This window comes from Chelonoidis abingdonii, chromosome 2 (genome assembly GCF_003597395.2).
Source record: "Chelonoidis abingdonii isolate Lonesome George chromosome 2, CheloAbing_2.0, whole genome shotgun sequence".
NCBI lineage: Eukaryota > Metazoa > Chordata > Testudines > Testudinidae > Chelonoidis > Chelonoidis abingdonii.
Genome location: NC_133770.1, coordinates 200078957 through 200106040, shown reverse-complemented (window position 1 = coordinate 200106040; position 27084 = coordinate 200078957).

Here is a 27084-nt window from a genome sequence, read left to right as displayed (position 1 = left end):
CATCCCAATTCAAGATGAAAAGTCAAAATATTTAATTTTTGGCAGACGAAAAGCTCCAAAAAAGAGTTCAACACTTCATTGGTGCTCACTTTTTCTAGCTCACATATAATTATAGGGTTTTTTAAAATGTAAAATATTATTTTTGTTTTAGGTGTTAGTGTGTGAATGGAAAGTTAAAGGACATTGAGGCTCCAGCAGGGATTCAAGACCCTGAGCCACTTAGTAGAAATACTAACAAATGAGTAATGATTGTAAAACACTAAGTGTTTCTTATCTGGAGTGAGATTTCATGAGAGGGGCCATACATGGTGAGCCAGGTGCTCTGGTGCATCCACCTGGATGCAGCAGAGAAAGGAGCTGTCAAATCAATTCTCTGGGGCTTCCACCGGCCTCCCTTTGTTTCCATCCAGGTCTCCAAGCCGACCCAGGGCTTGGACCTTACCATCCACCACCCTTGTAAGAGGGTTAAGGAGGGCTATGAGAACGGGGTGTGGGGGGAGGAAGAAGGGAGTTAGCTCCTTGCCACACCAATCAGAGGAGTCCCCAACCCCTTCCCCCATTCTGTTCCTTTATCCAGTATCTCCTTTTAAGTCCTTTACCAGGCCATTTATCTGGTCACTGGCTGCCTTCCCTATGGAGTACCTTCACTGATCATCCACCCAACCTTACAAAATAAGTTGGGTCATATGGCCTACCACCTTTTCTTCTCACCAGAAAAGATCCTCCTTCACACCCACTGATAGGAAGGCGAAAAAAACCTCACTCCACCAAAGCCAATTCTGGTGGTGCAGGAAAAATTCCTTCCCAGCTCCCATTTAAGAGGAGCAATTAGCATAATGCCCACAGCAGGTCCTAACCCAGCCTGCCATTCGCCTCCACTAGGGGTGAGATGGTGGATTCTGGCTTCCTCACTGCATGGAGCAAAGAGACTTGCCCCACCCAGGTTTCATACCTTTATCCCCTTAGGATCTCATGTTTCGGGGCATGTGGGGGAGAGGGGAGGGTGAGTTATTACTGCAAAGCTGATCACCATGCACCTTTTTTACAGAAGTTTCTGACATTCTTCCTCCCCCCCCCCCACCATAAAGCAGAGATGTCCTTCCTGAGTAAGCCATAGACAAACTCTGCCCCACCTTAGTGTGGTGCAGTCAGTGTCAGGGGCTAATAAACACTCGCTGATTCTGAAAGTAGTGCTGCACCAACACCAGTGGAATTTGAAAGGATCTGGAGTCTTTATTTGTACATGCCAACTCCTGTTGGTGATGCTAATCCCCATTCTGACTGTTTCCATGCTTTTTTTCTTTTACACAAACCATTGGGGGACACATGCTTTTCTCCATTACAGCCATAACTTTCACAATGTTGAGTTTACAAAGGGCATTTGTATAAGCATTTAATCTATGCACCACTCAAGAGGCATTTCAGGCATGGGCCCCTTTGTAGAGTAGGCCTGATTCTAGTTCACAAAATTAGTTCTGAGTATAGAGCTGAGAGGTGTCTGCTCCACCAATCTCAGATGTCTTATAACAAAAAGTCTGCTTTCTGGCTGTATGCAGTGATCTGTTTGAGTAAACAGCAGTGAGAGTTTACAAAGAATCCAAATGAAAAATAGCCAGAAATTGACTGCTTGAGCACTAGTAAGCATTAACACCCTCTTTGCTATTTACTGCCATCACAAATTAATGGAAGCTTTGAAAATCTCTTGACAGTGGTTTTGTAACATTCCGTGGTTAAGGGAACTCTAGGCAGTACATAACAGATGTCATCATTAATATGTAACTGCATATGTTTCAAATCTGCAAGATCTCCCCCTCCCCTATTTCTTTTCTTTTCTGTTTGTAATTCTTCTGCATTATTAGTCTCTGCTCTCTGCTCTGTGTCTGGTAAAGGCCACAGTTCTACCCCTTTCCCTCTTGTTAATTATACTCTGACAATGAGTTTGGACAGTATTGTAGGGATATAATTTAGATAAGATTTCAGAACTGACACTCCATCTACGCGTCACTCTGAAGCCTAGAACCTTTACTGAGACACTCGGAAACAAAGGAAATAGCTACAAGCACAGCTGAGAGCTCTCTTTGTTTGGAATAGTGCAAGGTTCAGTAATCACAGGCATTCAAGGTCTGTTACCATCCAATTTTGAAGTTCTCAGCCATTTTCTACTTGTTTGTGCTTTATGAATTGCAATGGTATGACAGAACTGACTTTCACCGATTAACTTAGATATTTATCTATGTTTGCAGTGCCACCCAGGAGATTTCAAGTCAAACATTTTCAAATGCTATTTTCAGCAGGAATGAAATCTACTTTTACCGACTTTTTGTTTTTCCTGAACTTAGAAAATAAAATAAATCTTAAGAGTCCATGTATTCTGCAGCTCCTGCTGTGTTTCAGCATCTAACTTTCCTAAGGCTTAAAACTTCTCCTGAACTTCTGAGTTCTTTTTCTTCAGGGAATTCATTTTTTAATCTTTGAAATCTTTGTAGCTTTTTTTTTTCAAATAAAAGCAGCTGATTCTATTATTTTGTGAATCCACTGCAGGGAACATGGCAAACCAAAATCATACATCCTCCTCCTTCCCTCTGTATCCCTAATGTAGGGGATGGTGATGACAGCGAGTCCCACTGGAAAAATAAATATCAGTATAATATTGTAAGTCATTAAGAAATTACTTGCCTGGTGTCAAGTATCAGAGGGGTAGCTGTGTTAGTTTGGATCTGTAAAAAGCAACAAAGAGTCCTGTGGCATCTTCTAGACTAACAAATGCTTTGGAGCAAATGTTTTGGAGGTGAATATTTACGAAAGCTCATGCTCCAATATATTTGTTAGTCTATAAAGTGCCACAGGACTCTTTGTTGCTTTTTAAAAAATTACTGTTATGTCTTTTCTACAGTCCCCATCCTCCTTCTCTCTGTCCCCCTTGTCCTCTGTCCAGTCCTCATGTCTTTTTGTGTGTGTCAGAATGTCCCCTTCTGGCCTCTTCAATTTTCCATGCCCTCATTTCTTCCTTTAATCCTTATCTTCTCTCTTTCCCTGTACCAGCCAAGACTGTAGTCAGGCTTAACAAAATCTTTTTTTTAGCCCTAAACTGATCTTCTTTCACATACTCAGAACAGAGCTTGGACTTTTCCCTTCCTTTAGTGCCTCTCAGCAGTTCTCAACTGGAAATTGATGTTACTTTTCTTGGCAGAGAACAGCTGATGTGCATATGCCTTAGGGATTCAGATCTCATGCCTGAGTCACTGGTGGAAGTGCGACTTAGCACCAGTTAACTGGAGAGATGCTGTGTGAATGAACTGCGTGGCAAAGCTCAGGCTGGAGACCTATCCTCACACAGCTACTGCAGTTCTCCCAGGTCACCTGAACTATTTTATATTTTATCCTATTTATCCTATTTTATATTTTTTGTCTGGAGTGGAGACAATTACCAAGAACAGAGCCACTTCTGGGTTTTGTGCTGTGGAAAATATAGCAGCAACAGCAGGAGAGTGAATTTTCTAGCATTAAGGTGATTTTTTAGCTATGTGAAAACAGGGTCTGATCCAGCTGCTGCCTCTTTCTCGAATGTATCTGCTCATGGAAAGTCCATCCAAAAGTCATTGTAGATGCTTAAGTATTTCTAATGCTCCTGGAATCTCTCCTCCACTAAAGAGCTCATAGTTAGTGCTGATTATTGGGCTCCTTCAGCACAGATTAACTCAGATATTTATCTATGCTTAGAGTGTTTTATCTATGCTTCCCTCCAGTGAAATTTATGAGACAGTGGCTATGAAACATCTAAGGACGTAATTTTTTTTCACTGAAAAATGTTTAACCTATTCTGGTGCTGGGGTATTAATGGCTACCTTTCAAGAATGAGCTAGAAGTAAAGAATCTTGCAAGTAGAGGACACTTATCCTGTTGAGTATCTAGACAATAGAGGACTCAATGTGTCCTAATGACTAGAAAAGAAAATTATAGCCTGGGGCAGAGGGGATCAGGATCAAGTACAGAGCTAGAAGATTGCATGTGAGGGTGGAGCAGCAAGCCAGATACACCAGCCTGGGAGATGGCTGCAGAGAGAAGTCTAGGAAGCAAGATAACCTGAGAGTTGAGACAAAGATCTTTGTGAAAACCTTGGGGCCCAGCCAGGAAACAGACTGCTTTGAGAGGGCCAACAGTAGCCGCAGGATATTGGGGAGTGGCCTTCAAACAGGAGGCATGAGGCTTCTGCAGGCCTCAGCAAAAGGAGGATGGTGCAGACCAACACCAGTGCACAGGAGATTGGGTTCTGGATGCAGGAAACTACAGAACAGACCTAAATTACCCCTTTCCAAGAAAGGACAGCCTCATTGGGCCCAGTTGCCCCAGTAAGCCCTTCTTTTTAGATGGGCATCTAGGGGCTGAGACACTCTCACAGTGACACCCTGTTGTGGGGTTAGTACAATATATTAGCTCCTCCTCATCCACAGTATCAAATGCCTCCTTTTTAAAGTAATAGGATTAAATTTATAACACCTTTTTTGTATCAAACTGCAAGTTTCAAAAGCACAGAGGGGAAAAGGGGTCTGTAATGAGGTATACAAACCCCACATTGGGCCTGAAGGAGTTAAAGGGCAATGTTGGGCCTAGGAAACTCCCCGGCTCCTCTGGGCTTTCTGAGCATGCTCCAGCTGGAGAAGCAGGTTAAAAAGAGCTCAGGGGCCCAGCTAAAGGCTGCTGAACAGGCTGCAGGAGAGAGGAATCCTCCAGAAAAAGTGAGCCTGGGTGTGGACCACAGAATGCGTAAGGCCCACAGAGCTTGTCTTCTCCAGCCACCATCCTCTTAGAGACTCTGCAGGTGTGGGAGACCCCTGCTCCTTTGGGGTCTCTTTTTGTTGAGCCTGGACTATTGGGACCATGGCCCAAATTGAAGGGACCTATTGGTAGGAAGTAGCTCAGGAAAGTGAATTTAGACTTCCTGCAGGGAGAGCCTTGCTGATGTTGCTTCCCACAGTCACCCTTTGAAATGGATTCTTCCAAGTATTACCCTCAAGGCTAAACTGATTCAAACAGTAAAGAAGGTGACATGAAGTCTGGTGGTGAAGGTGGCTCCATGCTCTTTCTTCTCCCCAGTGTATACTGAAATGAAAATTTGCCTTGTCTCCTGCAATTTCCATCTCTTCCTGTCTAAAGGATCCTCTTTATTATTTATATGTAAACTAAGGTAAACACACTTCCTTTGTTTAGGATAGACCTCTTTAACAAATCTTACATAGTCAGGACTGTGGGCATTTGAACATGTGCTAACAACATCATGTGGGGGAATTCATAACTTTACATATAAGGTTGCTACATACATTTCACCATGATATTATTGATGATGAAGCGATACCTCTGTGACAGTCTGTATCCCCATGTTGACTCTTTTTGTAAGACTATGACAATTTTTGAACAATGTAGGCCTTGTGAGGTATCATTTGAAAACTTCTAACCTGCTGACCATTATTGTCCTGGTAAAATATGTGTAGCAGCATTGTATGTAAAGTTACAATAGAATTTTGTATGATTTTACTGAGACATGTTCGAAGTTTAGAAAAGTAGGCCCAAACCAAACTTAGAGGCAAAAGGCAAACTCACATCTCTGTCAGGTGCCATCAAAATAATGGAGCATGAGCTTTCGTGGGTGAATACGCACTTGTCGGATGCATGTCATCCACAAAAGCTCATGCTCCCATATGTCTGTTAGTCTATAAGGTGCCACAGGACTCTTTGCTGCTTTTACACAGCTTTTAACATGGTTTTTAACACGGCCACCCCTCTGATAATCAAAATAATGGACTATCATCTGGTTAAGTGGCCATTCTTTAGCAGGAAAAAGAGTGTGAGTGAGACATTTACATGTTAGTAGTGGAACAGTAGGATGTTCTAGTGCAAAAAAATTTTCTATCTTCTGAACCTCGTTTGGAGATGTTTTTAAAAAGAGAAGATAACTATAAGTAATGAGAACAGAAGACACAAATCATCTCTCCTTTCATCGCTAGTCATGACATCAACACTCAAAGAACAAAAAGAGCTTTGGACTGAGGAGAGGTCCTGGCTGAGAGATTCAGCCAGTAAAGAGTGCAAAAGAATATGATGAGAGAGACAGATTGCTTGGAATTCACTTACCTGTTAAGTTAAATATTAGTTAAAATTTTACTTTTTATTTTTTGTAACCAGTTCTGACTTTTATGCTCTATTACTTGTAATCACTTAAAATCATTCTTTCTGTAGTTAATAAACTTGTTTTTATTGTTTTGTCTAAACCACTACGTTTGAATTGAAGTGTTTGGGAACCTCCATTTGAGCTAACAGGATTTGTGCATATAATTTTCTATTAATAAAATGATGGGCTTTCTATAAGCTTTCATTGTACAGAAGGAAAGAGCTTGGCAGTACAAGACACATTTCTGGGGACAAGTGTAGGACTGGGAATTTGCTGGTGTCACTCTGCAATATAATTCAGGAGTGGTGGGCGAGAGCACTCATAAAACTCAGCTGGCAGTAATTTACATGCTAGCGGTTGTGTGTGAGCAGGCCAGGAGTGGTTGCTCACTTGGCAAAGCAGGGTAAAAGGCACCGCAGGTTGGAGAACTGAGGGGACACAGCTGTTCAACAGTCCAGATTCTACCCTGCGTAATGTCCCTCACAAAGCAGATTTTGTACAGTGATTATTACCATAGTGTGTGGGGTGTGAATACGGGGTGCTTTTGGTCACAAAGATTTAAAAACAAAGTCCTCTGTGTGCCACACTAACACAAACAGGAAACTGTCAGGTAAGCATATCATGTAAGAGGATGTTGCACAGAAAAATAGTGCTAAACATTTTAATCCAAGGGCAAGTTTTCTAAATTACTAAACGATGAGTGTCTTACCTTTATAAGGTGCATTTTGAGAATTAATCATGTTTCATATTTAATCTACAAAACTCAGTGTGACTCTAGATACTATTCAGAGCTTCCAGGATAACTGAAATAGCATGAGAGAGAAACAGAAGTATGTTACAAAGATGGGTTGCCTTTGAATATGAAGTAACCAGATGTATAGGCTGCATATTGAGTTGTTTCAAATGAAATCTTAAAAGACTCTAATCTCTTTTTCTATGGTGAATTAAAGGATAGTGATGGTATAAAATACTTTATTCTTACAAAATAGAGTACAATACTATACATACTAATTGGGAAGTGTTGTCCAATGTACCCATACAAAACACATCCATATAATACTGTATAAAACAGCTTCTTTCAAACCAGCAGTATGTTAGTGCAATCTACAGTATACTTTATTTTGGGTTCCGATGTTGAAATATTGGCTCTTTCTCAAAGGAGCATGCCACCGGTAGTATTTAAGTATCCTGGAGCCAAATGGTTCAGAAAAAAATGGACTTGCATTTTCAGAACTCCTTGTTTCTGTAGCTGAATATCATGCTGGACTGAAATGAAATCATAACTTATGCTCAACTCTACAAATGATACATCAAAGTGGTTCTTCTAGCTACTGTATAAACACCCCAGATTCCTTAAGGGATGAGGAGATAGCAAAGATGAAAGTCCAGCATTTGGGCTACAGGAGGCATACTACATTCTTGATTGCTATTAGCCTTCCGTTTTCTCATCTTTCCCCATCACTTTCTAGGCACAGAGATGCCACCAGGTAGTCCTCTAGACAATAGCAACAATCACTGATTGGAGGATGAGCTCCATATCCATGGGTTTCCAACAACAGCTTTGTTTGTTCTAGCCTTGAAGCAAAGAATGCCTGCCTAGTAATGCAAAGTGATCCTTCTCTCTGCCACCAGAACAGTCCCCCAACAACAACAGGTTTCTTATTCACATCTTGGTCTGCAAATATTATTCTGTATATTTGTTTTATTTCCTTAAAGGATGAACTCACTGATTTGATCAATGAACCAGAGCAGAACAATTACGAGATATAGTTGTCCCCCAGAATCACTTGGCTTCCAGTCCTGTGGATCTTCCCCTTAGGCTTCCTGGATCCCAATAAGATCACTCCAGGTAAATTTGTGCTACTATGCACTGTGTTTATTTTAAAAAGAAAGCATTGGATTCCTCAGGTGTTTCCCTGCTAGTTTTTAAAGTAGTTTTATATGCATTTCCTTCTTATTCTTTAAAGCCAATGAGGAGAGCAATAGTACTGGTCAGAGCTAGTCATAGTATAGGTAGTACCTCTAAGTCTGCCCACATAGCATCTTAATCCTGACCTGCAATACCCAGCTATGACAATTTCCAGTTTCACTGTGCACTGATTGCCAATCATACAGTGGCTTTTTACTGGTGGCAAATTACCAATAGGAACTCAAATGATGCATCTGATGGTATCTCACTTGTGATCCAAATGAAGACTTAACTTGAATCCAGCATGAAAAGCCACCCTCCCACCCCAGGCAAGCTAATGAATGATTCAGTGTTTTTCTATGGCTACAGATCATCACTCTATTTTTGTAGCATGGGATGCAGTTTCAAAATGTTGCATTTCAAATGGGTTCACAAAAGTGGTTGCTCATTAATGTGCTTTGTTTGCTCTGTTCCCCTCACAATGTTTTCAAAATCCAACCATTTTCAATTTCCTATTGTTCTGCTATTGCAGTCATCAAAAATGTGCTAGAGAAACTAAGAGGTCTGAAGCAGATTCATGTTCTCTTTGAAGAAATATATATGGGCTCTTTAAACACTAACCACCTATGAATAAATCATTTCCAGTAACAAAATGTAAAAAAAATACTTTTGATATACAGTGTCACCTGTTCCAATATAACCCTGATTTAATCTTTTATATAGATACTGCTATGGTAATAGTCTACACGCAGTCCTATATTAGATATACGGCAGAGAAAATAATGTAGGCAGTGCTATTTCCATTGTCTCCATCCAACCACACAGAACACACACAAGGAGAAACTTTTCTGTTACTGCATGTCAAAAATGTGGAATGCAAAGAAAAACTAGTACTGAAGACAAAGCATATTTCAAATATATTTAATTGAAAATATTATAAAAGTCAGTTCATTTCCAATTGATAAGAACCGTTGAGTAATGGCTGAGGCCAGTTTGGGTTTGTCTATATTGCTATTAAACACCTGCAGCTGCCCCATTTCAGCTAACTTGGGCTTGCAGGGCTTGGGCTACAGGACTGTAAAACTATGGTGTAGATATCTGACTTGGGCTGGACCGCGAGCTCTGGGATCCTTTTCTCCCAATCATTTCAACCTAAGCATTACCAAAGAATGCAGGGTTCCAATGTAACTCCACTTCTGTCCAGCTCCTTCCACAGCACTTTTTTTTCAAAATCTTTCTGGGAGAGCTTGGGAATCCTATGCCTGCTGTTCACACTGTTGCATGTGCATCTCTGGTTTTCCTTGCTGTATACATTGAAACAGGCAAGAGAGATGGGCTGCTTTAATCTTTATACAGTAGCTACAAAGAAAATGAAGAGAAATGCTCAATTCTTTCAAATATATTGTTTGTCCAATTCACCTTAAAAATTGAACTATTTTCTTTCTATAAAAATAATCTGTATTTAGGCATTGTTGTAATACACTGGCTATTTCCTGCAGTTCTCCAATGAGTAAACTGCTACAAATGCTGTTGTCAGGTCATTCACATTTTCTCAGTATGCAGCAGGTTTTACGTACACAGAATGTTTAATTAATTTACTGATTGATGTTTTTTATTATTATTATTATGCTACTGCCATTTGGCAGCTGTTTTGACAAAACTGCCTTCCTCATTACAGACTTTCTACTTGTGAAAGAAAGTCAACCATAGCAAAGGGACTTACTGAATTATCCAGCTCACCATTTATATAGTATAAAATTATTCATCCTGATATAATTTGATTAGAAAAAATCATTTATCTTTAGTAACTGTGTTAAATTAGATATTATTCTGCTGCATAGGTGCAATTTTGCAAGTGTCTGTAGTTAGAGAACTTTTTTTAATTTACTTGAACACTGAGTTATCGCCTATTTTGTGATTTCACTTTGTTATCAAAAAGGTTAGTTTCTGACTAATCACTCCACTGAGCCCAATTCATTCAAAGCTTGAGAAGCAACACTTAGATGTTTCAGAGCAAAATGCCAGATTGGTATGTTTTATTGGTAATACAGTTTTGAAAAGAGCTAAATCCAAATATATTTCAATCTGTTTATAAATTAATTCAACATCAATCTTACTATGTCTTAATAGAATGAATATAATTTAGTTATGTGTTTCGCAAATATTTTTGCAATGCTGCAATAGTTGCTGCAATGCTTTAATTAACATGGAGATGGCACTTTAGAATTAAAAGTCCTATTTTGTTCGTACTGACAAATAAACAATTTATCTTAATTCTCAGTGTATTTATATCTAATTATTTACCACGTATAACCTTTCTTTAACAACAACAATATGATGTGTTTTAAGACAACTCTTACAAGGTTCCAGAAAACCAAGTGAAACTAAAACTGTGTGTGAGCTAAAATGAATATTCTAATGGCACAAAAATGAATACTTTAAATATCACAATGATTCTGAAAACATTATTAATATATCTATAGCTTACAATTCAGGCCGTTTTTTCAATCTACGGCATGCTGAAAATAATATAGACTAATAAAGTTTGAGCTATTAGGAAAAATTACCCTATTTCAGATCAACCTACTTTAGAAGGATATGCAAGGTTCAGGTAAGTGGCAATAACATCTCTGGCACGTGAATCTCAGTCCTGTTCAACATTCCATCTGGGCAATACAACTATTGACTAGGAAGAATACACTTGTGTCACAGCAAGAGGGTCTCACAGTGCTTTCCAAACAATTAAGCCTCACAACATACCAGAAAGGTAAGGAAGAACCATGACCCATTCCCATTCTACAACTGGATAACTGAGTTAAGTGGCAATTCCTGACTAAGCACACCCTTCACTTTTTTAAGCACTAGTCCACGTCTTTATTGGATCCTGTTCTTGAATTCTGTAGTTTTGCAAACCTTGACTATCTTTTCAGTCAGTGCCGTGTAGGGAGACCTGTCGATACCCCATCTTCTTTTACATACTCCCTTCCACACCACACTTCCAACAAAAACACTCTAAAATACATTGCAGTAATTGTTTCCCAGACTGAAAAGGAAGGAGTATCCCCAGAAAAGAGTAAACATATCGGCCAAAGCCAAAACATTCAAAAAATTGGTGCATATTACTAGGGGCCTGAGTCAGAGGTGAAAGTAATCCGGTATGGTCCGGCTGGGCTGGACTGGACTGGCTTCTCCAGCAGCGCTTTAAAGGGCCCTGGGCTCCCCGCAGTGGCTGAAGCCTCTGGCCTTTTAAATCGATGCTGGAGCTCTGGGGGGTGGGGTGGGGCTTTAAAGTGCCCGGGGCTCCCTGAAGTGGCAGGAGCACCGGGACATTTACATCCTCACCTGAGCCCTGCCACCCAGGGTAGTGGCAGCAGGGCTCCTGAGGTGATTTAAAGGGCCTGGAGTGCCACGGCTCCAAGCTGTCTCTGCAGCTGGTAGCTCTGGGGTGATTTAAAGGCCCTGGGGCTTCCAGCCACAGCCGGAGCCCCAGGGCCTTTACATTTTGAAAGGCCCACCTCTTCCAGTTGAGGCCACTTCCCATTCAGGACTCCGGCATACCAGTAAATCCTTTAAGTTACTTTCACCCCTGGTCTGAGTCTACCATTAGTCATTGAAATAAGTGTCCTGATTCCCAAAAGTGCTAAGATCTCAGTAGCTACTATTGATACCAGTATTGTTGGGCACTCAGCACTTTTGAAAATCAAGCCACTTATTTAGGCACTTAACTCTGGAATAAGGAATCTATCATTTGGGCCCCATCATTTAAACTCTTGGCCTTAGTTTGTAGAATATCACCATGAGCCAAATCCTCAAGTCCTTGCTCAGTTTTTTACTCTGGCTTTATGGGAGTTAGCCTCAGTAGAGGGCCTCAGGATTTGCCCCAGTCAGTACTATTTCTGCAAAGATTATATTTTTCTTCTGTTTGTTTGAATTTCTACAGTGTCTTCCCCTTTCTTCCACACTAAACTCAAGATCTACTTTCACTTTTTAATCTCTCTTACACTGCCTCCCGACCGGACGAAACATAACCCCTCGCTCCCTGGCCATACTCTTTCCCCCTTCTTGTATTGCCAGGGCCAAGGAGGCCATCCCGAGTACAGCTGACATTCCAGGGCTTTACTATCTGCTAGGATTTGAGTAGTAGTGAAATGGGTTTGTTGCCTAATAGCTGCCAGATGTCTAAGGTGCAGTCTAGGGGCCAAAGGTATTTATCATCCACTGTAATGTTGTTGATGTTCTGAGCTGTTAATCTGAGACATTATGAAATCATGAAACCAGCCCCCGCCCCAATCACTAGATTGCTTAGAAATTATGAAGTTTTTTTTTAAATGAAAAGTCTGAGTTCTTTTTCATGTCTTCCGGCTTTTTAGCTTTTAGGGTGCCCTTGTTTCATATTGTTAATAATTTATTTGCAACTATTACTTAAAGAAAGTGAAAAAAAGAGAGCTGATATTTCTCATGCGGTATCATGATACCCGCAGCTGGAGCTTTAAGAAAAGCATTAGAAACCATGAGACGTGAGTTTTAACAGTGCTATGGTGATCCTAGCAATGTCTCCATAAAGGTTGGGTGGGGGAAGAGTGTGTGGATATGGGGCATGGGGATGCTCTGCTGAATTCTGTGTTTAGCAAAGAGGCAAACACTGACCTGTGTGAGAACATCTTCACTGTATTATCACTTAAGACTGCTAGTCACTTGAAAAAGGACAACAGCCAAAAGTTTCCCCCTCTTGTCCTTACCCTGCTTGAGAACCACACATATAATCACTGATCTTGATCATCCTCCCTCTCTCACAGACTTTACCTCACTGTAGCTCTGTTTGACTTCAGTAGTTAGTCCAGATTAGTACAGATGGATATGCGAGGAGAATCAGGCCCACTGTTTTTAAATTACACAACCATGTATGACTGTTTGAAGAGTCTTTGATCACTTCTCAAAGCTTGGCTGTTTATGACATCCAATACAGTATATGCCTTTAAGTGGTAATCTTGTCTTTAACCTGCTAGAGCAGCAGTTCTAGGTTAGTTTGCCAACACCTACCGTATAGTACCCAGCCCCATAACAAGTTTATATGGTAAATGAAACAACACCTCTATTTAGCAGGTTAAAAGAAGTGTCTGCTTGTTGTTTTTGTGTTTGTTTATGAACAGACTCTCATCTATTTGCAGCTAGAAATACATTTATTTTAAAACTAATTCAGAGAAGCCTCTGAGGGCTGCTAGCATAAATCAGTGTAAAAACATTTTCTAAAATACTGCGGAATTGAAAAGTTTTTCTCAGAATTAATTCAGCATCTCTAGCTGGACATGGATTGTGCAACTTTAAAATAGTGAAGCTTTAAAGGTGTACTTTTCCCCTCTCTGATGCTTCAAGTTGAGTTTCAGTCAAAAGACATTTGAAAGGTAATTGAGAATCTAAAGTAGTTTAAAAATGACCATTCTCACTCTAACCTACCAGTTACAGAAGGGGATTAAATGTCTTTCATAGTCTAAAATTGTGCATTTTAATAAGTCACTTAAAATTTCAAATCCCAGATGAAAGGGATCAATCTGTATAACCCGTGAATTTGCTCAACATTATGGCTATTAATTTAGGATGAGGTTCTGACTATCCCCTATACAGGTGTAAAGTAAGAAGGACGGGATTGAGAAACTTCCTCTTCTCCTCCCCAAACCCTAGCCTAGCATGCACAGTGTCTTGGCAGAATTGCAGTCCCTGTATCTAGGGAATTTCAGGAATTGTTCCCTAATTACTCACCTCAGGGGTGCCTGATGCTCCCACATAGGACGTGGAGTGTCAGTGGAACTATGTCTTAGCCCTTCGCCCCTGGTGGCCAGTAGAATTCTGTTCCTTTGTGACATAGAAGTTTGCATGCTTCACTGTACAATGAAGTGTGAATGGATCTATACATGTGCTTAACATCTCTCACATGAATAGAACCATGGATATTAATAGGACTCAAACTTTTGCATGATTGGGGTATAATTTTATATAATGATTGGGGTATCCCAAATACTTTCTAGAATTGATGATGTACTTACTATAGAAGATCTGAAGACAAGAAAGAGGAATTAAAAGGCACCAAAAAGGGTCAAAATAAAAGCTTGCCAATGAGATTTGACGACAGACTTACCCCTGAATGTCTCTGTTGTTCCACATAAATGCACCTTATATCTTTCTTAAAAAGGTGGAAATGATGCTATGGTTTTCTGTAATTTGCTATATTGCAAATAAAATGGCAGTCTCTCTGCCTGCCTAGAAGCTTTCACCCTTCCAGTGCTACTTTTAGTTAGTCTAACAGCCTGCCATTAGAGCTGTGTGAAAAGTCTTTCATTTGTAAGATAACTTACACAATCTATAACTTTTGGGAGGAAATATTCACTCTCCTCCAGGCCAGGTTTCTGTCTGCTGTGCAGCACAGAAGGAAGAGAATTTTCACCACAGTAAATGGAAGCCTTCAGACCGATAGCAAAATTTCATAAATGTAAGGCTAATCCAAAGCAGCCCTGTATACACGTACATCCTTCTTCTTTGAGGTGTTACACAGCTCAATTGTGACAGTAAAAGTGATAGCCAGGAAAACATACATAGCCACACACACAAAGCTGTATTACAGTACTGTATATGTATTGGGGTGTACAATATATGTGTATATTAGCACTAACACCGATTCTTTTTTCATGTTTTTAGCAACATTTTGAGGGCCTCTCTCTCTCAAACTAGTTTGCGGTCTGATTAGAAATCTTACACAGAAGGATGAGGGCAGCCATCTATGCAATTTTGGATTGCAATGGGAAGACATTAGCACAGAAAAAATCACAAACATGTCTTGTGCAGAGACAGATACATAGACTAGATGAATAGGAGATGGAACCAGTCTGGGATATCTACATTCCGGTTCCATCTCTGTAAAAGACAAATCTCTAGTAGACCCTGGACCACCAAGATCTTTTATCCTGTGAGCCAGCCAGGGCCTAAGACTCAGCAAGGGTCTCTGATGCTGGCAACAATGACCATATTTCCCAATGAGTAGGCGCAGGTGGTGGTTCAGATGATTTGATCTTTTGAGTTTTTAGAGATGCTCTTATTCATCCTGGAGTAGTGGTATATACGGTTCCTCAGCAGGGGATGTGCAGCAAGAAACCAATTTCAAGTAACTGATATTACAGGTGTTCATGTGCCCACAGGGATGGAGGCAATTGACCTGAGCATGTTGTTGGCTCAGTGCTTAATTTGTGCCAGGGCTGAGCCCCGGCAACTCTAGGCTTGGCAGTTCATAAACCTGACATCTCTGGACTTGCTGCGTCAGTTATGAATGTAAAACATTTACTTGAGCCCCAGCACCTCTTGTTACAAATTAAGCACTGTGTCTGCTGTACTGTCAGTAGTGAGCCTTTTCTTGGACTGTTCTGTTGCTATTGCCACTTCTCTCATCCCTTGTACCACAGAGAAAGCACAGTGTAAGAGGTATGCCAACTTAAATGAGGATTTGGGGCAACAGGATCATGGGAAGCAATTCTAAGGCTGACAGCACAATGTCTCTAGTTGCAGTCATTCTGGTGTGGCAGCAGCTAAGTCACCTTGTTTCTCACTAGGGTCCCACAGCATAGCCCAAGCATTACTGATTCTTATTATTTGTACACTATCACTACCAGAGAAAGACACATTTTATGAACCATATAAATTTTAGCATTGACATAACTGAACTTAATACTGAACTACAGTAAACCAGCCCTAACATAGCCAAATGACATAGAAATCAATTGATGGGGAATCTCAAAAATTCCAAATTGGAATGCTTATCTCAACTATATGAACCTATCAAAGATGTCCTCTGGTGAAGGTGTGTTGGGCACTTAGCCTCTGATCTGCTACTTCCCTTTCCCATCTTCGTTGAATAGGGATGGAGAGCCAAGCAGAGACATTGCTTAGCACTGGATTGTCTGTGGCAGATTGATAAGTGGCCCTGCTCCTCCTGTTGCAGCAGAGAAGCAAAGCTGCTCACCATTGCTGCCTGCAACAGATTCTTCCTGACTGCTTCTGAGTGAGGAAACAAAGTGCCTCTCCTTCCTATGAAAACATGATTTATAATTTTCATTCTGAGTATTCTATCTTACCATTAAAATTGTAGATGGATGTGCTTAGCATAGACCTGGATTTTCACCACGCTGGAAAAAACACTACAATATTTTAAATTAAAATGCCAAACAACTCATACAATTTGATGTAACAACTGAACATAAAAGGAAGAGACTGGGAAAGGTGGCAGTGTCACTTGTGAAAATCACTTGCTGAATATTTCCATGCAGTTTCCTTTTGCACGCATTTAGCTTAGTTCATTCTGTGGGAACTGCCTACTAGTGCTTTGAGACAATAATGGCCTTGAAAAATGAACTGTGGAGCATCAAGAAACAGGTACACTTCAGGTTTGTGACCCCTATAAGACTCCAAAAGGAAGAGGCTTGCAGAAGGGGAGACTTAAGAGTGTGCTCTGTGGTACTAACAGGAGGACAGCTGGCTGTTGTGACTTCCCATATATAATGATGGATTCAATTTTCAGGGTCTTCTAATGAATAATATTTGAGTAATTGAGGATGGATTGATGAAGATGTCTTGCTAGAATGAAGCAATTGTTTTAAAGAAAATAAGTAGCCTAGTGTGATGGGGTGTGCTTCCCCATACTAGCCCTTCAACAGCTGAAGTAGGCCCAATCAGCTAATTAGGCTGAAAACAAGGGAGTTTTAGGCTTGAGGCAGCTAATTAGTGAGAAGCTCACCTGTGAGGGACATACAGGGCTTCTACAAAAGACAGAAAATTGGAAGGCAGATGGGGGATTGCAAAGAAGGAGTTTATAGTCACTATCTGAGACAAAGAAGGAGTGTTTGGGGACTGCAAAGATGTGTAGGCTGTAGTTTCTCCCTCAGAGGAGCGAGTGGTGAAACTGGTAGACCCAGAGAAGGAAGGGAGAGCCAGAAGGTTAGGAAAGGGCTCAGAGAAATGCAGCAAAGCACAGAGTAGAACAGACCATGACTGCTGACTAGAGGGTTTCTGAGCTGAAACCCAGAGTAGAGAGTGGCCTGGATGCTCCACCCAGCCACAGGAGAAGTGGTGCTGGTGGGGAATTGTCTGAGCCTGTTTGGGAAAAGAAACTTTCACCTCTTTCTCCCACCCAGGAGGGAAACTACAATAGTGACCTGCCTGTATTATGAAAAGGACCCTTTAGCTCCTGGAAGCAAGAGAGAGACAGAAGGAAAACTGACAGGAAGGCAGCACTATCCAGAGGTGAGTAGAGCACCCTGTCTCAGCTAGGTGTATGAATAACATATAGAAAATATTGTAGTGCTCTTCTATTAGATGATATCCAGCAAAACCTTCATCTGGAGTACTCTGTGCAGTTTTGGTTACCACACATTTAAGAAGGATATAGCTCCAGAGATTGGAAAAAATCCAAAGTAGGGCATTGAGGCTGAAAAAAGCTGTGGTAGATTTACATGAGAAATTGCAAGCACCAGAATGATTTATCCTGGAAATAAGTTAAAGTATTTGAGTGAGGACTCCACTTCCTAAGGAGGACTCTATTCCTCTAAAAGGGAATAGAGAGGAGACCTTGGCCAAAGATTCTTACCCCAGGCAGAGAGATGAGGAGGGACTCTGCCACAGAGACCCTGATTGGGGGTGGGCGACACAACAAGTTAAGAGGTGTGTGAGCCCCATTCCCTGGTGGAGTAAGAACTGTGGGATGAAGAGCAAGATCTCATTCTGAAAGCAAGATGAGAGGTGTATGCGGAGAAGGGATGGGGAACCCTGTTCCCCCAAATAGGGGGAAATGAATGTGTATGGTGGGAAAGAAGGAGCCCCTTTCTCTTAAGGATGAGGAGCAGTGGGGATGGGATACAGAAGTAAGCAACCCCTGGCAAAGGTCCTCAAGCACTAACCAAAGGAGAAGACTGTGAAAGAGTGCAAGGGGACAGCTGTGCTTGTGATGCTTCTAGCCCCATCTGAAACAATCAGAAATAATGTCTCCTGTGATTATTTTTTTTTCTATACTAGAACCAAAGCCAACAAGACTAGTTCATTTACAGGTCCTCCAGTCTGAACTCCCTCAAAATATAGATAGGGCAGAGAGGGCTCATAGGGTGTGTCTTGTCCAAAATATTTTCAGGTAAGTTTAGGGGGGAAAAAACAACATCAAAGCACTGCATAGAATGACTAGCCAGCCTGAGGAATTTACCACTACAGGCGAACAGTGTCAAATACTGTAAATGGAGTTTAGAGACAGCTTGTTATGCATGCTAACCTAAAGGAAGTCTTTTTGGCTTCTGAAGCTGGAGAAATTTCTCTTATATACAATATTGCATAACATGCCTTACCAGGATGGAGCAGTGGAAATGCCTCCCCTAAGCCATATAATATTGGCTGATGCTGGAGGCAGGTTACTGGACTCGATGGACCAGTTGTCTGATCCACTATGACAATCCTGTGTTCAGAAAAGCTTTTACCAGGGGGGACATCTGTAATTTTAATTCATACACTGCTTCAGGAGATTAAAGGCTTGGAGGTAAAATTAGAGGTTAAGACTGATGCTATTGCTCTTTGCATAAGTATGTTGGAAATAAAAACTCAAGATCTTGGAGGCCAGATGAAAATAGCAACTTCAAATGTTCAGGATATTCAGAATGACACAGATTTAAGGCTCTTTTAAGAGTTTTAACAAAAGATACTGCTTTTATTACAGGAAGAATATTGAAGCATTTGAAGTGCATTTTGAGAGTGTTGGGTTTTGTGGAAAGGGTTGAAAGAGAATATCCTTTTGAAAATTATTCCCCTCTTTGGAAAACCGTGTTGGAGAATACTTGATTTCCAAACAAAAATCTTTCTAATACCTATCAAATTAGGGATTCTACAAATGTTTTAGGTACAAGTTTTACTATATTAATGCTATGTTCATGGATTAATGTTCTCTCTTAAGGCTTGACCCAAAGCCCATTGAAATCATCATGATGAATTCTTTGGGCCATGAGACTGTCCCTAAGGTGCTGCATGGGAAGAAAGACCCTGATTTAAAAAGAGGGGATCTCAAAAGTGTCATCTAATTGTTCTGTGGTTAGTGTGTTTCTAGACACTTGCCAGGCCTAAAAATGCAAACTAGTTTCTCTGGACACGTTCTTATGGCCTCCTTCCCATCTGTGGATCTGACATCCACCTCCCAGCCCCCCACCCCCCACCGGGATGTCCTGGGACATGAGTCTGAGGCAGGTGAAGGATAGAAGGAATACATGTCATAGTCCTTTCTGCAAAGGGGTCCAGTCAAATATCATTGTAAAGGCCCCTATTTAGTTGAACCTGACTTAACAAAACTCATTAAACTTTATTTTTTCTCACTGGTAAATTTACTGATAAATATGCTCTGGTACCTCTGCTTTCCAACCATGTATAATTCCTCACTCCTCCCCTTTTCTCATCTTTGTGTATGACCTGCTTACCTGCAGGAAAACTGAAATAATTCTGTTCTGGAGGAAGTGTATCCCCTAAGTATGTTTTCCAAGTGAATAAAATAAATTGTAGAAAAATAAAATGACTGCTTCCTCTGTGAAGTTTTCACTTGAGGACAATTTTCTTTCACTGTTGCCCTGGGAGACTGTCTCTACTTGTTCTTAATGATCTGTTTGGATCTTCATGCACGACTGCTATTGACCAAAGATTTTGTTCAAAAAAATCTCTGGAGCTCAGCACATTAAAAAGGCTGAAAATGGTAACTTTTAATGGTAACCAGTGTCAGCTGCCACTTGTTGGCAGTGTCAGATTTGCTAGTTAGCTACTGTTGGAAAGGAGAAAGTATAGGAGAAGTTGCTATGCTGGTCAACCTTTTCAAGCGAATCTACCTCAACTGAACCTTAGCAATGATGTCAATCATATGCGATTGTGCTGCTTCATGAGGTATTGTCGTTATAAATAGTAATGTGATCAACTTTTAACACTTATTTGAAAAGGTCTATAACAGTTTCTATAGGCATTTTTGGACTATACTATAAAATGTAATAGTATGTGTTCATATTTTGACATAACTTTATAGGATGGTTTAAAGCAGTGGTTTAGCCACTGGGGGGGCTGCGAGCAGGTTTCAGGGAGTCTGCCAAGCAAGGCTGGTATTAGACCTGCTGGATCCTAGGGCAGTAAGCCAAAGCCCCAACCTAGGGCTCCAAGTCCTGCCACCTGGGGCTGAAGCCAAAGCCTAAGCAACTTAGCTTTGCAAGGCCCCCTGTGGCATGTGGCACCAGGCACTTGCCCTGCTTGCTGTCCGCTAATGGTGGCCCTGGCTTTTATATGCAGAAAAACAGTTGTGGCATGGTGGGTCATGGAGTTTTTATAGCATATTGGTGGTGGGGTTCAGAAAGAGAGGTTGGGAGCCCCTGGTTTAAAGAATCTATGAGAAGGGATTCATACTCAGTTAAATTTTGTAGGTTTTTAGAGTAATTTCTATAGAGCCCTATTGGTTTTATCCTTATTAAATTATATGTACTTAAAGTTAGGCACATGCTTGAGTACCTTGCTTAATTAGAGCCATAGAGAAGATTATATGTCTGGGGGGAAAAGGGGGTGGAACTCCCCCTTTAAATCTTAATTTCTAAAAGCAACAATGAGAAAATTAAGATTAAATTTAATGGGTCTCAAAACCTCTGACTTCTTCAGTAGGAATATAATCCAATTCTCTTAATTAAAAAAGAACAAATTTACTACATGCAGGATTTTGTTGTGCATTTATGACATTCTGAAACATTAGTGAGCAAAATCTAAATGTTTGTATGTGGATGTTACTTCTCCACATCCATCAGTGAAAAGTGAATACAGCCATTAAATTACTCAGAATATTAAGCCTAGTTCTATGGTTTCAGAAAGAAAATATACAGATTGCCCCTCTGAATTGCACTTTCATAGCATGCAGTGTGCAGAAGGAGATGAGAGGAAAGGATGCTGAACCAAATTAGGGGAGGAGAAATCAAAGATATTCTCACTTTAAGGCATAGGCTTATGTATGAGTGAGGTTGCCCATTATTGGGTGGCCCACGCAGAAGAGTCTTTCATGAGCTTGAGTGCTAGCAGACTGGGCTTTTGCAGTTGAAGACTTCAGGGTTCAAGTCCCAGCTCCTTTTATATAGTAATTGTATCTACTGCATTCATTATACTGACAGGACAATGTAGTCCTTATAGAGTTGCTTTTACATTTAAATACAGATTGTATTGAATCCAGATAATCTAGCATATCATAACCACAGTAATACCATGGGTTTTATGTGATTAGAATTTGCAGGAAACAAATATTTCCCCAAGCAGCCTGGTAACAGAAATGCTCATTTGTTAATTAACTCTTGCTCAGACTTGTATCATGTGCAGGTAAACATTTCACTGTGCATATTCCAATGCAATATAGTTTATACTAGTAAATAGATGGTAATGTCATGTAAGATTTGCTGACTTGTAGAGCTGTTAGTAAATGTATTTACAATAGTAATTAGAAACATGCTGAAACCAGGCACCACAGTATTTCACCTTTTATCGTAGACATCACCTTTAGGTGATTGATAAACTACAAGAAAACTTCAGATGGCCTAAAACAATTATTTATACTCCAGACACATGTAGTGTCAAAGTTGAGAGTTATCATTCACCCTGATTATGCTGACATTACACGGATCACTTGTTCTAAATCTTCAGGAGGAAAACAAATTAAAAGAATATGACTAGAGGCAAAAGATTGTGTTTTTGATACCAATGTTCAGCTTTCTTAACAATGTCCTACTAAACAGACAATATTTTACCCATTTTTTTTGTATTAAAGACCATTCATTCTTCTGGATTTTGTACTTTGGACAAGGTGTCTGTTTGAACTTTGGAGCTGTAAAATAAATGTCTGATAGCCTTGAGCAAGCCATAAATTCTTTTGTGCAGGGAGCAAATACTATTAATGTCTTCCCATAGGAAGCAGTAACAATTACTTACTAACCAGAGGTAATACTTTTATTTATGACAGTCCAAATTTTCTAACATGACTAGTCATTTTGGGTGCTCAAATGGACACATGGTAAAGGAACTTGATTTTTAAGAGGGTGGATGCTCAGTTATTTCTGAAAATCAGGCAGTCTCAAAGCGGGCACCCAACATCATTAATCACTTTAAAAATAAGTGTTTGATGGAAGTGGTATTTACACAGTAAGTTGCATCAATCATGAACTTGATGCATTCAGCCCAATGCCTCTTGCAGCTGCTCTGGTGCTGTGATTGCACCATTTCCCTCCACAGTGGCAGAATCTGGTCCTGAGTCCACCATTTCTATCTAGAAATGTATTCCTTTTGGCATCTCTGCAACAATTAACATGACATTGAGAGTGAGGATCAGCTCCCTGGAATTAGTAGTTAAAAACTTTGTTAATGCTAATTTAGAATTTAAAGACTGTACAAAACTTTGTTTGATTTAGATGATAGCTAGAAATACAAAGTACTTAACATCCGTGTATCTTATTGCCTTTTACCCATGTTCTGTGACACATCAATGGCACAATCTTGGACATCTTCCTCAGAGAGGTGGTTAGGAGGAAACTTTCCCTGAGAACAGGTAATCTTACAACTGCTCTGTGCAGTATTTCTTACATTTCCTCTGAAAAACATAGGACAGGCCATTCTTGGTGACAAGATACTGGAGTAGATAGACCACTGGTCAGATCTAGTATGAGACCTGTGTCATAACATTTTTAATGACTTTTGCCTGTGTAAAAAGTTTATGGTCAGACCATAAATCTGGAAGTCTTTATTCAGAAGAGGAGTTTGTTTAAACAAACAGGCTGCAATAAAAGATCAGCATTAAATACACAATTGGATTTCAGAACTGATCACAGCAAAGTAGTCTCCAGAAGCAAAAATAAAGCTGACAAAGTTAGAGAATAGAGCCGTGGAAGCAAGAACTGCATGAAGGCTATCAATATCTCCTGTGTTTCAAATTTCACAGACCAGGCAATATAATGCTGTCTGATGCAGATTATTATGGAAATCTATTTTAATGTGTTGATTTGCAAAATGGCTCATTTAATTTTAATCTGTACTACATTAAGTACACTCAGAATAATATTTCAGTCTACTAATTGCTAGGGGCCTGATTTTCTATGGTGTCGATGAGGTGCTGAGTGCCCTCAACTCTCATTGAATTTCATGGGAACTGATGGCACTTGGCACTCCTCCAGTAGGTGCTCAGCATCTCAAAGGATCACATCCCCAAACTGTGACAAACTGGTGAAAATGTTTATGGATTTTTGTTTTTATATATAAATACATGTATAGCTTCCCAGGACCAAATCCTGTTTGCCTTTTTCCTGCAACTAGACTGCTCAGAATAGTGGGTCTGTAAGTAAGGCAAGCAAGATTTGGGTGAATGCACAGCATTACAAACACTTTAGTCCCATCATGCTGCACAGCATTACAGAAATGCTGCACAGCGTTACAGAAAAATTGAAGACAATACAAATTTTTTTCATGAGAGATGGTTTTGTTAAAGTTTCCAAAATGGACTTATTTTTCTTAAAGTTCTTTTCTCTCTCTCTCCCTCCCCCCAATATCTATATGAACACATTTTTCACTTAGTGTTGTTTTTTTCCAACTTGGCAAAAAATATTTTTAAGATTTCAATTTTGAAAAATCTCACCCCATACACAAGTTGCACAATCAAATGTGTCAGTGGAGAAACAGGGGGTTTCAGAAAGGAAGCCCCCAAACCAAACATAGTAAACCGAATATGAACCTTTTTGTGGAAAACAGAATATTGAAAAAATCAATTTTTTTCCAAAAACGGTCCAATTTCATCTCCCGCGCTCTGGCATGGTGCATTCTTCCAATCCTGGAGAGCTCTACGCAGACAGTGTTTATAATGGGGAACTGAGGCCAGTTTGTACAAAAAGGGAGATTGCTGTGTAGTTGTGGCTGAACCTCTTGCACCATGTTTTGGCCCACCACACTTATTTTCCTACTCTCTGCTCTCCCTTACCATTGGCTAGCTATAGCATGTAAGGGTAGCGAAACAATTTGCGGGGTTGAGGGGTGTCATGGAGAGAAGTAATTGGAAATGGTGTCTGATGCTATAAGCTACTTCAGGTGGATGTAAATGCACCCGCGTCCTGGCCAGCAGTCGAGCATGCAACGAAATGCTGCTGAATTTTGGTGGCATTTCGGCAGCGACGCCTCTCGATGATGCCGATTGCTGCCAACAAGTGGCATCATCAAGAGGCGTCACTGCTGAAATGCTGCCGAAATTCAGTGGCATTTCGGCGGATGCTCTACCGCCGCCACGGTCCTTCATCTGGTGCCCGCCAGACGAAAAGGTTGGGGACCACTGAGCTACTTGCATTCCCAATCAGTCAGTCATAGAAAATGGAGGCACTTTAGAAATCCCCATGACATCTTAGTGCTACATATTCCTTTTATGTCCTTTGCACAGATCTAGTAGGTCTCCTTTGTTGGCAATTTTATACATGCTTATCTCCTGTCCTTTCTGTAAGTAAAAGTGGAAGGATGGCCTAGTGGATTGTAAACCCTTTGGAGCAGGAACTATAGTCTTGTTCTGTTTGTACAGTGCCTAGACCAATGAGCTCCTGGTTGCTATAGAATATAAGTGAAGGATGGAGAAGGAAAAACCAAACACTACACTAGTGGATAAGTGGCTTTGGTAATTCATAGTCTTGCCTAGCTATCATTGATACTTTTAGAGTAATCTCTTCCTGAATATTCAGATATCGTGGGCCAAATTTTCTAGTGCTCAGCACCCACAATTGGATTCAGATTTTCAAAACTACTGAGCACCCACCACTTCCCATTGTGGCTCAAATATGGGAGTGGATATCTCTTGATCTGGTTCCACTTGCAGAGAATCAAAATAGTGAATCACTTTCCACCCCATCTTTTTGCACACAGACCAATTTCTGGGCTGCTTACCATGATAACCTTAGCGTCCAAAAGATGGGGTACCAGCATGAATTCCTCTAAGCTCAATTACCAGCTTAGTACTTGTAGTGCTGCCACCAATCAGGAATTCCAGTGCCTGGTACACTCTGGTCCCCCCAAAACCTTGCCAGAACCAAGCCCAGACCCTCTGAATTTTAACACAAGGAAAGAAAAACCCTTTCCCCCACCATTGCTCTCCAGGCTTCCCCTCCTGGTTACCCTGGAAGATCACTGTGATTCAAACTCTTGAATCACAAAACAGGGAGGAAATTCACCTTCCCCCTCCTTCTCTTCCCCCTCCAGACTGTCCCTGAGAGAGAAAATAATCCCTAAACCAGAGAGAAATTAACCTCTCTCTCCCCCTTCCCTCCTTTCTCCCCACCAAATCCCTGGTGGATCCAGACCCAGTCCCCTGGGATCTCACCAGAATAAAAAAACAATCAGGTTCTTAAACAAGAAAAGCTTTTAATTAAAGAAGGATAAACAATAAAAATTATCTTTATAGATTTAAGATGGATTAGGTACAGGGTTTTTCAGCGACAGACACTGGGAATACCCTCCCAGCCTAAGTATACAAGTACAAATTAAAATCCTTTCAGCAAAATACAAATTTGAACTCCTTCCAGTCAAATACACGATTGAACTTCTTCCAGCCAAATGCACATTTGCAAATAAAGAAAACAAACATAAGCCTAACTCGCCTTATCTACCCAGGACTCAGTATTCTGAACTTATAAGAGCCTGTATGAGAGAGATTGGTTGCACGCCTGGTCATTCTCAGAACCCAGAGAGAACATCAACCAAAAACTAACAGCACACACAGTAACTTCCCTCCCTCAAGATTTGAAAGTATCCTGTCCCCTGATTGGTTCTCTGATCAGGTGACAGCCAGGCTTACTGAACTTATTAACCCTTTACATTCAAAAGAGATATAAAGTACTTCTGTTCTATTAACTCTCTCTATCTGTTTATGACAGAGATAATTCACAATTTGATTTGGCCAATACAACCTTCTTCCCTTTCAAGTCTGCAGCATGCACAAAATGCCAAAATGAGGTGAAATATTAATTTTGAAAGACACATTATCATTTGACAATAAACCCTGAGAACATGTGACTATTGGCTAAATAAGTTGTCTAGTTAAGTGAGTTGTCATTTGACAGCATACAGTTTAATAAGCATTTCTATCGTGTCCAAAGTTCATGATGAAGGGTAGAATATTGATCATCTATAATACACGGCAAGCATCTCTTCCAAGATGTTCACTGGTTTAGGTATTCCATGGAATATATACCTTTCTGGTGGCTAATATAGTAGTTCTATTCTTGCCTTGGTTCTTGCACCTGAATAAGTATATCTCTGATACCTGCTAGGAATGAAGCTTTGGGACTGACAGACTTCCCTATAAAGGAGCCGTTACATGAAGAACTTCTTCTGTAATAAGTGTCAGTTTTGAAAGGAGAGCTGTCTTCTTGGTTCATAGACAATACAAACACAATACCATTCTGTCTAGGTTTTGAGCTACTGTCTGTTCCCATTATGTCTCTCCTCAACAATGTCGTCTTTAAGAATATGACTGGATTTTGTTCAAATTAAGTCAGTGGAAAAACTGCCAGCTAACTTCAAGGGGACCAGGATTGGTCCCTTCTCCATTGCTCAAGATAAGCAACTGCTATTTCTTGTTTGGGAACATTCTGCAATTATAAATCATTCATTTACTACTATAAAAATTGATTGCCCATTTCCTTGCATATGAAAACACTTCTTAGTCCCATCATTGTGCTATGCAATCACAGCAACAGCAGAAAATGCAGATATATTCCCTTTTCAATTTATTAAAGGGAATTAAATGTATCTGAAAAAGCACTGGATTTGATGGCTGTGAGCATTGAATATCTCCTGTCCACAAAACAGGTAAAGCAGCACCACTTCAGGTTTTACTCATGCTGCTCCACATATATACCTCTGACCAAAACTAGAGGGAGTACTTCTAGGAATAAGAGGTTAGCTCAGTATCTTTTACATC